The sequence below is a fragment of the Myotis lucifugus genome, unplaced genomic scaffold (assembly GCF_000147115.1).
Source record: "Myotis lucifugus unplaced genomic scaffold, Myoluc2.0 scaffold_239, whole genome shotgun sequence".
NCBI lineage: Eukaryota > Metazoa > Chordata > Mammalia > Chiroptera > Vespertilionidae > Myotis > Myotis lucifugus.
Genome location: NW_005871287.1, coordinates 946,376 through 957,687, shown reverse-complemented (window position 1 = coordinate 957,687; position 11,312 = coordinate 946,376). Strand labels below are relative to the sequence as shown.

General features: G+C 47.8%; 1 pseudogene; it reads right to left on the bottom strand.

Moving 5' to 3' along the window:
- Positions 1-4,917: 4,917 nt before the first annotated feature.
- On the bottom strand, positions 4,918-5,875 carry LOC102439901 (annotated as a pseudogene).
- Between the last annotated feature and the right edge of the window lie 5,437 nt (positions 5,876-11,312).

Here is an 11,312-nt window from a genome sequence, read left to right as displayed (position 1 = left end):
ACATCACATTAACAGCGGTTCTCAATCTGTGGATCGCAACCCCTTCGGCGGTCGAACGACCCTTTCACAGGGGTCACCTAAGACCATCCTGCATATCAGATATTTACATTACGATTCATAACAGTAGCAACATTACAGTAATGAAGTAGCAACGAAAATAATTTTATGGTTGGGTCACAACATGAGGAACTGTATTTAAAGGGCCAGAAGGTTGAGAACCACTGCGATAGGAGCTAGGCCAGTGATGGCAAACCTATGACACGCGTGTCAGAGGTGACACGCGAACTCATTGTTTTGGTTGATTTTTCTTTGTTAAATGGCATTTAAATATATAAAATAAATATTAAAAATATAAGTCTTTGTTTTACTATGGTTGCAAATATCAAAAAATTTCTATATGTGACATGGCACCAGAGTTAAGTTAGGGTTTTTCAAAATGCTGACACGCCGAGCTCAAAAGGTTCGCCATCACTGAGCTAGGGCTTCAACATGAATTTTGGAGTGGGGAGGAGACACAATTCAATCCATTGTAACATCCTTGCCAACACTTACTATTTTCCATTTTTATAAAAATAACCATCCTAGAGGTCTGAAGTGGTATCTGACTGTAGTTTTCACGTACATTTCCTGAATGACTAATGATGTTGAGCATCTTTTCATGTGCTTATTGGTTGTTTTTATATCTTCTTTAGTAAAATGCTTTAAGTTCTTGGACCATTTTTTAATTGGTTTGCTTGGTTGGTTGTTTGTTTGGTGGTGATTTGTAGGGTTTTTTTATATAAACTGGATATTAAATCCTTACCAGATAAATGATTCACAAAATTTGTTCCCATTCTGTGGGTTGTCTTTTCACTCTCTCTTTTTAAAAAAAAAAAAAAAAAATATTTTATTGATTTTTTTTTACAGAGAGGATGGGAGAGGGACAGAGAGTCAGAAACATTGGTGAGAGAGAAACATCGATTAGCTGCCTCCTGCACACCCCTTACTGGGGATGCGCCTGCAACCAAGGTACATGCCCTTGACCGGAATCGAACCTGGGACCCCAGGCCAACGCTCCTCCACTGAGCCAAACCTATCAGGGCCTTTTTTTAAAAATATTTTTTTTATTGATTTTTAGAGAGAGGGATAGAGAGATAGAAACATGGATGGCAGAGAAACATTGGCTGCCTTCTGCACGGTCCCCACTGGGGATCAAGCGCACAAGCAACCCGGGCATGTGCCCTGACCGCTCAACCTCTGAGCCACACCAGCCGGGCTCTTCTCAATCTCTTGATAATGTCCCTTGATACACAAAAGTTTTACATTTTGATTAAGTCCAATGTATTTATTTCTTCTTTTGTTGCCTGTGCTTTTAGTATCATATGTAAGAAACCATGGCCAAATCCAACATCCTAACTATTTGCTCTTATGTTTTATTCTAAGCGTTGTATAATTTTAGCTCTTAGGTCTATTTTGAGTTGAATTTTTTTTTTAAATATATTTTATTGATTTTTTTACAGAGAGGAAGGGAGAGGGATAGAGAGTTAGAAACATCAATGAGAGAGAAACATCGATCAGCCGCCTCCTGCACACCCCCCACTGGGGATGTGCCCACAACCAAGGTACATGCCCTTGACCGGAATCGAACCTGGGACCCCTCAGTCCGCAGGCCGACGCTCTATCCACTGAGCCAAACCGGCCACGGCTTGAGTTGAATTTTGTATGTGGTATGAGGTGAAGGTACAACCGCATTCTTGTGCATGTGCCTACCCAGTTTTCCCAACACCATTTGGGAAAGAGACTGTTCTTTCCCTCCAAAATCAATTGACTTTATATCTGAAGATTTCCTTCTGGGCTCTCTATTCTAATCCATGGGCCTACATGTCTATCTTCAAGCCAGTACCACACTGTTTTGCTTGTTAGAAGAGAATATTACCTCCTTTGCAAGCGCCATTGTCACAAGAATGAGAGAGAATGTCTGGCACAGAGCCTGCCACATAGTAGGTGCTTAACAAACAGCTGGTATCCTTAGGAGGCGTCTGGTGGGGCGCTCTCAGGTTGAAAGGAGCAGAGATCACTGGGAAGTTCACTAATGGGAAAATGCTCCCCGTCGGCGCCGTGGGCCTTGGCGACCGGACTGTCACTCAGGAGGCAGCAGGCCCTCCTCTGGCTGTCCCTGAGCACCTGTCCACAGCTTCTCAGCGCTGTGGTAGGTTTTCCGTTTCTGCTTTTCTCCTCTAGTGCTGCTGCCGCAACTCAGATGCCCCCAGAGATCCTGAGGCGGGAACTTGGTACTTTATTTTGGAAGAGATTTCCAGGAAGCACAGCGAGGGAGAGGGAAAGTGAGGCAGGAAGGGAGGAAAGCCAGCGAGTGGGCGACCTCGTGGGGTTCAGTCCCTCGGGGGGCCAGCTGAGGGGCCACGCAGAGCACAGCGCAGCAAGTGGGGATGCATCCACCGATCCCACGGCCTGAAGCTTTGAAACCTCTGGCCCTGCGGGGCCGCCCTGCACAAGGGGCTGAGCCAGTCCCCACAGCTCCAGACAAAGGCCTCAGGCTGAGAAGCAGAGCCATGAGGGCACTGGAGGTGAAAGCCGTCCGCACACAGGCAGCCATCTCCTGTCCCTGCAGGTGGGCTGGAAAGGACCAGAGGGATACGGGGCAGGTACCAGCAGCCTCTGCCACCAGCACCACCAACTGCCTCTCTGCCCTGACGCCTCCTGGCGGCTCCGCCCGCTCAGGGCTCCGACTTCTACTCTGAGCTTTCATCCCTGCCCCTGGGTCTCTCTCTGCCTCACTCGCTGCCCAGGAATGTGGAAGCCTTGCATTTGGCCTGTCCTGTTGAGTCACCGCCTGGACTGGGCAGGGCTTTCACACCAGCCCGGCCCCTGGGGCTCGGGGAGCACTACCCCCAAAGCGGGCTGCCTTGCCCCAGGCCCGGATCCCCCTCAGTCCACATTTCTGAGGTCTGAGGAACAAAGCATAACTTTTGCATGAAAACCCATTCCGCCTCTGTCTTCAGTAGGGACCGCCGTGTGATGCATCCAGGGGTTTCCGGGTTGCTCGCCAGCAGTACAGTTACCTCCCTTTACAAATGAGGAGATTGGAGCTCAGAGCATTCTAGAGACTTGCCTAGGGGCACACAGTTAGCTAAGGGCAAGCTTGGGCTTGTACAGTCTCCTGAGTGAATCTCACGCTCTTTCCACTCCATCATTTTATCTCTCGCACAGAAAACAAAAGCTCCAAGAGCTGAGAGTCCTGGGAATCTTCCCATCGGGCGGGTGAACTCGCGATGGGAAGGGATCTCAGACTTTCAGGGTCCTGGGTTCCTGGACGGCAGAGCACAAGATTGGGGTTAGTACTAACCCCGCGGTACGTCAGCCCGTTCCTCATGTGCCAGATCAAAGATCACCCTTTATGAAATTCCAGTTGAAGCAAGTGGTAGCAGACATCAAAGCTTCCAGAAAAAATTTCAGGAAAAAAGCACGAGACTGAGGAAGATTCAGTTCATTCCCTTCAATATTCCTGAGAACTGGGAAAGCTGCTTGGACCAGTCATGTTCCTGGCGGCAAGTGTAGGAAACCAACCAGCTGGCTTGTGCAGGAAAGGGATTTCTTGGTAGATCGTGGAATGGCCCCCAGAATGGCAGGAAGGCTAGAGAAGCAGCTTAGAAAGCAGGCCTGCCCGGCAGGCGTGGCTCAGTGGCTGAGCGTCAACCTATGAACCAGGAGGTCGCAGTTCGATGACCTGTCGGGGCACATGCCCGGGTTGTGGGCTCGATCCCCAGTGGGGGATGTGCAAGAAGAGCCAATCCATGATTCTCTCTCATCATTGATGTTTCTATCTCTCTTTCCCTCTCCCTTCCTCTCTGAAATCAATAAAAATACATTAAAAAAAGAAAACAGGCCTGAACCAAGAGGGCAAAGGGCAGCCAAGGCACTCCTGGTTCTCTCCCCAACACAGAGCTAGAGCCTCTTCCTCATTAAAACACCTTCCCTTGCAAGGCTTTCTCCTGCAGCTCATCACCCTTTGCCTCCAGGTTTCCTGAAAGGGCTGTTCACACTCGTGGTGCCCAATGTGTCACCATCCCTCCCAGAAGTCTGCCGTTTCTCATCCACTGAAAGTGCCCACGTAAGTGACTAGGGCAGCGGTTCTCAGCCTTCTGGCCCTTTAAATACAGTTCCTCATGTTGTGACCCAACCACAAAATTATTTTCGTTGCTACTTCATAACTGTAATGTTGCTACTGTGATGAATCGTCATGTAAATATCTGATATGCAGGATGGTCTTAGGCGACCCCTGTGAAAGGGTCGTTCGACCGCCAAAGGGGTCGCGACCCACAGGTTGAGAACCACTGGACCAGGGGCTTTCAGATGACAAACCAACTTGCAGCTCTTCTCGGCGAGAATTCAGACACTTGGTGAAACCCTCCCCTCTAGTGATCTGCCTCCTTTGTTTTTATTTATTTTATTTTTAAATAGATGTTTTATTTATTTGTAGGTAAACTTATAAACCAACCAGCCAAACTGGTATTATTGTCATGACACAGCAAATGACTTGAGTAATAAATTAAGGGTTGTAGTGAAACAGCAGAAGGGGCAGAGGAAATCAGTGAAGCATGTGGTAGCTTAACCATTCACCTGAACTGAGGTTTGTAACAAGCCTCCCAATCCCAGAAAATAGGAATAATCCTTGATCACACACCTTTGTAGTTTTACTTTCTATTTTTGAGGTTAAGATTCTCGATCTGGAGTTATCCAAATACTAGATCTAGTATTATATCTAATTATAGCCAGAGGCATCTTTTATCATTTGTCTAACAGCAGCAAGACTACAGAAACCTCTTTGCTTAGACTCCAGTCATTACACACCCCCCTCCAAATTGGCACAGAAGGCATAATGAGAAGCAGCATATAAAGGCAGAGATACATAGAAACGTCCTAGGAGAGGTAATACAGCCACTGCCCAAACTGAGATTGAATAATATACCCATCATCACACTGTGTGCATGGCTCTATGTTTGTGGACTCAGGCTGTGGGTTCATGGAGTAAGCTGGGAATAAATCTGTGGTTTGCTGGGCACCACAATACGTAGGGGCTTGCAGTATTGCATCACAGGTTTCCCCAGCAATTTCCAAGGAGGCCTCCAAATCACGGACAGGACTTCGCTGGAGCTGGACCTGGGGCCGCAGGGATTCCTCTCCATAACTGTAGAACTGGTTGTTCCAAAGCTGGTTATCCCAGGCCTGGGGACACCAGGTCTGACCGTTCCAGGCAGGGCAGTTCCAAGACGGGCTGTTCCAGGAATGGCTGCTCACACGGAAAGATTTCCAGAAGCGTTCACCAGGCATCCCCGGCGGCAGGAGGAGAGGCCCGGGGAGTCTGTAGTTGCTGAGCTCATCAGGGTCACACGGTGGCTAGTCTTTGGCCGGTTGTATTTCTGCCACCTCCTACATTTCGTTCTCCAGTTCTGGAACCAGGTCTTACTCTGTTTGTAGCTAAGGTCCGGGATGTTGGAGCGTTCTTGCCTCTGCTGGAGGCTGAGCTATTCCTGTCTCTGGAATCTCTCACTGAGTACACAGAGCTGGGTCTATGAGCAGACGGTTCCAATTTTCTGTTTCTTGACCTGGGCTTTCTCCTCCTTCCTGTCCTGTTCTCTGCAGAGGTGGGTAGTGTTGTGCTGGGACTGGTGGGAGAAGCAGGGCTGTTCTGAACAGCAGGTCCATGGAGGAAGGAAGAGAAGAGACTGCCGCCTCCGTGTGGAGCGTCTCAGCAGATGACATTCGAAAGGATGCAGTTTTCTTCAGGCTCATAGGTCTCCGGCACTGGTGAAGGCTCCCTAGAATTGGATGATGTGGAGCAGGGCAGGCTTTGAGGATAAGCCGAATCCACACTCATGTTGCTGAGTTGAAGGTGAGAGAAAAAACACCAAAGAGCTAGATTGTAAGAAAGACCCAGCCCTTGCCGCTTTGGCTCAGTGGATAGAGCGTCGGCCTGTGGACTGAAGGGTCCTGGGTTTGATTCCAGTCAAGGGCACATGCCCGGGTTGCGGGCTCAATCCCTAGTGGTGGGCATGCAGGAGGCAGCTGATCAATGATTCTCTCTCATAATTGATGTTTCCCTCTCTCTCTCTCTCTCTCTCTCTCTCTCTCTCTCTCTGTCTTTCTCTTTCTCTCTGTCTCTCCCTTCCTCTCTGAAATAAATAAAAAATATATTAAAAAAAAAGAAAAAAGACTCAGGCTTAAGTATTTAGCTAGAAGAGCTTAGAGAAATATGAAGATCTCCAGATGTAAAAGTATCAAAAAAACAGGAGGAAATGGGTCAGCTTTGGAGTAACAGGTACCAACCAGCCAATTTTGCAAAAAGGTCTGTTTTTGTTTTTTAAAAATTTTACTTATTGCCCTAGCTGGTTTGGCTCCATGGATGGAGCATCGGCCTGCGGACTGAAGGGTCCTGGGTTTGATTCTGATCAAGGGTACATGCCCGGGTTTCGGGCTCTATTCCCAGTGGGGAAGAGAATAAAAATACAAAAATAAAAAAATATATTTTACTTACTGATTGAGAGAGAGAGAGAGAGAGAGAGAGAGAGATCAATTTGTTGTTCCACTTACTTATGCATTCATTGGTTGATTCTTGTGTGTCCTGACCAGGGATTAAACCTGCAACATGGGTGTATCAGGATGAAGCTCTAACCAACTGAGTTCCTGGGCCAGAGCTGCCTTCTTTCTTTTAAAACTGTTGTCATGTGTTATAAAGTGTAACGGGGGCAGATTCACGTTGTATGGGGCCCGAGGCTTATGCATTTGTGGGGAACCTCTTTAAGAAAAATAATACAAAGTTACATAGAGAGATTCCTACAGCCCCTTCTGGGAATTCAAGGAGCCGACGCAGTGAGGGGCCCTGCAGCCTAAGCTTCCTTAACTTCACAGTGAGTCCGCCCAAACCCGTTTTTGGAACCATTCTCTATCAATGGACGCGATGGATTTGTCGGCGGCTCGTGCTATTACAAAACTACTACAAAGAACATAACTCTTTTGTGAGCACATGTCTTTCTCCATGATAGAAAGAACAGGAATCTCCGAGTTCTAGGTCAGGGGCCTTTTGACTTTTATTTGATGGTGTGCTGTCAAATTGCCCTCCAAATAGGTGTTGGTAAACCCCACTCCAACCAGCAGTTGCGTGGGAATTTTCTCACATTCTTGCCAGCACTGGATATTAGAATCCTTGTGTGTGTGTGTGTGTGTGTGTGTGTGCGCGTGTGTGTGCGCGCGCGCGCTGTGTTTTTCTTTTTGCCAAGCTGATGAGAGAAATAAGGCATTTCAATGTTGTTTTAATTTACTGTATTAGTTTCTAGGACTGTTGTAACAAAGTACCACAAACTTGGTGACTTAAAAAAAACACAGAGATGTAGGACTGGCCGGATGGCTCAGTTGGTTGTCCCATACACCAAAAGGTTTCGGGTTCAATTCCTAGTTGGGGTGTGTACAGAAGGCAACCATTTCGTGTTTCTCTTTCACATTGATGTTTCTCTTTCTGTCTCTCCCTTCCTTCCCCTCTCTCTAAAATCAATAAGAACATATTGCCCTAGCTGGTTTGGCTCAGTGGATAGAGCGTCGGCCTGTGGACTCAAGGGTCCCAGGTTCGATTCCGGTCAAAGGCACATGCCTGGGTTGCCGGCTCGATCCCCAGTAGGGGGCGTGCAAGAGACAGCCGATCAGTAATTCTCATCACTGATGTTTCTATCTCTCTCTCTCCCTTCCTCTCTGAAATCAATAAAAAAAATATATATTTTAAAAAGCTGGTTCTTCAGAAAGAAAAAAAAGTAAAATTAATAAAACTTTAAAAAAAAAAGAACATACCCTCTGGTGAGGATTTTTTGAAAATCCATGTCTTTAAAAAACCGCACAATTGTCTCAGAGTTCTGGAGACTAGAAGTGCAAGATCCAGTTTCCAGAGGCCACGCTCCCTCTGAACTCAACAGGGGGGACTCTCCCTTCCCTCTTCCCAGCTTCCGTGGGGCTGTCAGTCTTGGCTTTTCATTCCAGTTCTCTGCCCTCACGTGGCGCTGTCCCTGTGCTTCTGTCATCAAGTGGCTTTCATTTTAGAAGGAGGACGCTAGTCCTTTTGGATTAGGGCACAAATCTACCCAAATAGGAACTCGTTTTAATTACTTACATCTGTGACAACTCTATTTCCTAATAAGGCCACATTTTGAGATACTGGGTTTTAGGACCTCAACATGTCTTATTTGAGGAGACACAATTCAACCCATAACATTTACATTCCTCTAAATTCTGGGAACATTGGACATCTTTTCATATGTTTACTGTAAATTTGGACCCTTTATTCTGCATATCAATCACCCTTCCATAGTAGTTGCCCAGGTTTCTATCAGGTTACTTGCCATTTCCCTATTTCTTCCACGATCCTCTATATTTTTATGCCGAAGCTGTTGTATACACGGCCAGGGTTTGCTCTCAGCCCATCACACATGCTTTATCTTTGGTTTTGGTGGTTGCCTTGACTCCTGGGGCGCTCCAGGTAGCCCTCTTGCTTCTCTGGTTCGGCATCTGTTGTGCTCCCTCCTCTGCCTCTTCACTCCACGTCTTCCCCGCCTCACAAATGGCACCCCATCCATCCAAGCGCCAGCCAGAATCACGCGTGTCTCCTCGATCTTCCTTCCCCCTCATGCTCTGTATCTGACTTATCACCGATCTCCACCAACTGAACTCTTCATACTCGTAAAATCCATGCATTTCGCACCACCTTTCTCGCTGGTCTAAGGCACCATCCTCTCTCACTTAGCCATTTACCAACAGATTCCCTGGTTTCCCTGCATCTTCTCTGCCCACTCCAATCCATTCTGCCGGGATCTATTTTTTATTTTTTGTTGTTGTTTTTTTCCAAAAAAAAATTTTTTTTTTCTTTAGAGAGAGGAAGAGAGAGAGAGAAACATCAATGTGAGAATGAAACATCGATCTGCTGCCTCCTGCACACCCCTTACACGGGATCGAGCCTGCAATCCGAGCATGTGCCTGACTGTGAATTGAACCCAAAACCTTTTGGTGCATGGGATGATGCCCAACCTACTGAGCAATCATCTTGTCACATTTTGAAAGGGCTGCTTCTCACCCTGAGTCAAGTTCAAAATTGTTCTTGTAGCCCACAGGGCCCTGCCTGGTCTGGCCAGAGCCACTTTTCTCCCCCATGACACTCTCCAAGGCTCTCCGGCCATATCAACCTTCAGAGCCAATCTGCCTTGCTCCTACTTCCTGGCGGCCTTTGCACTTGTGGTGCCTTCTCTCTTAAAAGCTTCTATCCCCACCCTCTTCCCTCATATACCGTATTTCATTTTCTTACGCAAGAATGACCTTTCTTCTTCCCAGCTTCAAGTTCAGGTCGAGTTCCCCCACCAGGGCTCAGCCAGATGAACACGGATGTGCACCAGCCCCTGGACTCCAAAAGGCAATCCACGAGGGGGGTGCAGGGGGGTGCTCCAAGCCTGCTTCCTTCCTCTTTTCAGAGGTCACAGAGACGCATGCCATGGAAGGCAGGAAGTTGTTCATGGCCTTTAGGAAAAGGGCATGTTCGTTATTATGCTGAGAAATGCATATTCTTTCCTGCCCAAGACCCAGTATCGACACCAAAAATAAAATAGACATTGACAAGCTCTTTACTGCTGCTCCTCCCGGACTCTCTGCCTAATGTAGAAGCTTAATTACCTTGGAGGAGAATTAGAATTGCTATGGCAGGAATGCATACAACAAACTGTCCGTATTCAGCCTTTGACGTTCACAGTGAGCTCTTGAGGCCCATATCACATAGAATAGCCTTCTTTAGTTTACCTATTTTTTTTTAAACAAATACTTATTATGCCCCCCCTCCCCCACTATGAGCTGGGAGCAGTTTGAAGCAGAGTGTGGACATACAGCTGAGAAAAAGGTGGGATGCCCTCCAAGAACCCACTCCAGTGGAGACAGGAAATAATCAAATAAACAGGTACCACTTCCTGGCCCTTGAGCTCAATGGAGTATATGGTATATGTGAAGAAAAACAAAGCAGAATAAGGGACAGAGTGGAGGGGGCGCTGTTTGGAGCAGAATGGACAGGGAAGGCCTCTCTGAGAAGGTGACATTGGAGCAGAGCTCTGAAGGTGGCGAGGAACGAGCATTCCCGGCAAAGACCTCAGCTGGGGATGGCTCGAATGTCTGAGAAGGACAAGGAGGCCGGCGTGGCCGGGGCGGAGTGAACAAGGGTGAGCACAGTGGGACGGGGGTGCAGAGTAGCCAGATCTTACAAGACTTAGACATGGGCCTGAAGTTCTGTTGTGAGGACTGTGGGCCGCCAAAGGAGGGGAGTCACTTGCTTTGACGTATGTTTTGGAAAATTCACTCTGGCTGCTCCATGAAAATGGACTGAGGGGGGAAGCGGGGACCAGGTGAGGAGTGACTGCAGCAAGGATGACAACAGCAGCGATAACGCCATGAGGTCTGTTAGGGGTCTGGGGAGGATTTTGAAGCTAGGGTTTTTAGCACTTGGTGATGGGTTGAAAAGAGAAGGGTGAAGGAAATAGAGGTTTCTAGGGTGAGATTTAGGCCTTTGTCCAAAACAAAAGGCTGAGTGGCAGCGTTGCCTTTTACTTGAGGAAAAGTGAATTTATAGATTCACGCCTCCAATTGGAGGGTCTCTTAAACACCCAAGTGGAGGTGTCTACAGGCGATCGCATGTGCTCGCCGGAGCTCTATGGAGAGGCTGAAGGTGAAGATAGAACTGGGACTCCCTGGCAGAGAGTGGTCCAAGGCGTGACTTTGGGTTAGATCACCTGTGGAGTGAGTTTCAGTAGAGAAAAGGGGTCTAAGGAGCGTGTAGGTAGAGGAAAGGACCCCATCATGCTCCATCCTGCCCAAAACCCATGGCTTCTGCCTCGTCACCTGGACCCCAACCCCAAAGGACTCTGATCATCCCTAATCTGCCCAGTCTCACTCCCCATCTGCCAAATGCTCCCACCATGTCTTGAGACCCACAGCCAACCCCCAGCAAAACCTCCTCTATCCCCAACCTCTTTTCTACTCACCCGCCTCTCTCCTGAGGACACTGCTTCCTCTCAGTCCTTAAGTAGGAGTGGTTTTATCCTCCAAGATCCTTGTACTGAAGAGCTGGAGGTAGGAGTAGCCTCTTCCATGTTCCTCATTGCCACTTCCTGGCCCTTGTCCCTCTCTCCTTCCTCAAACCTCCCAACACCTTTGGTGCAAGGTGGAGAGCGAAACATGGATGTGAGAGAGAAACATCAATCGGTTGTCTCCCATACATTCCCCGACCCCAGAGATCAAAACCT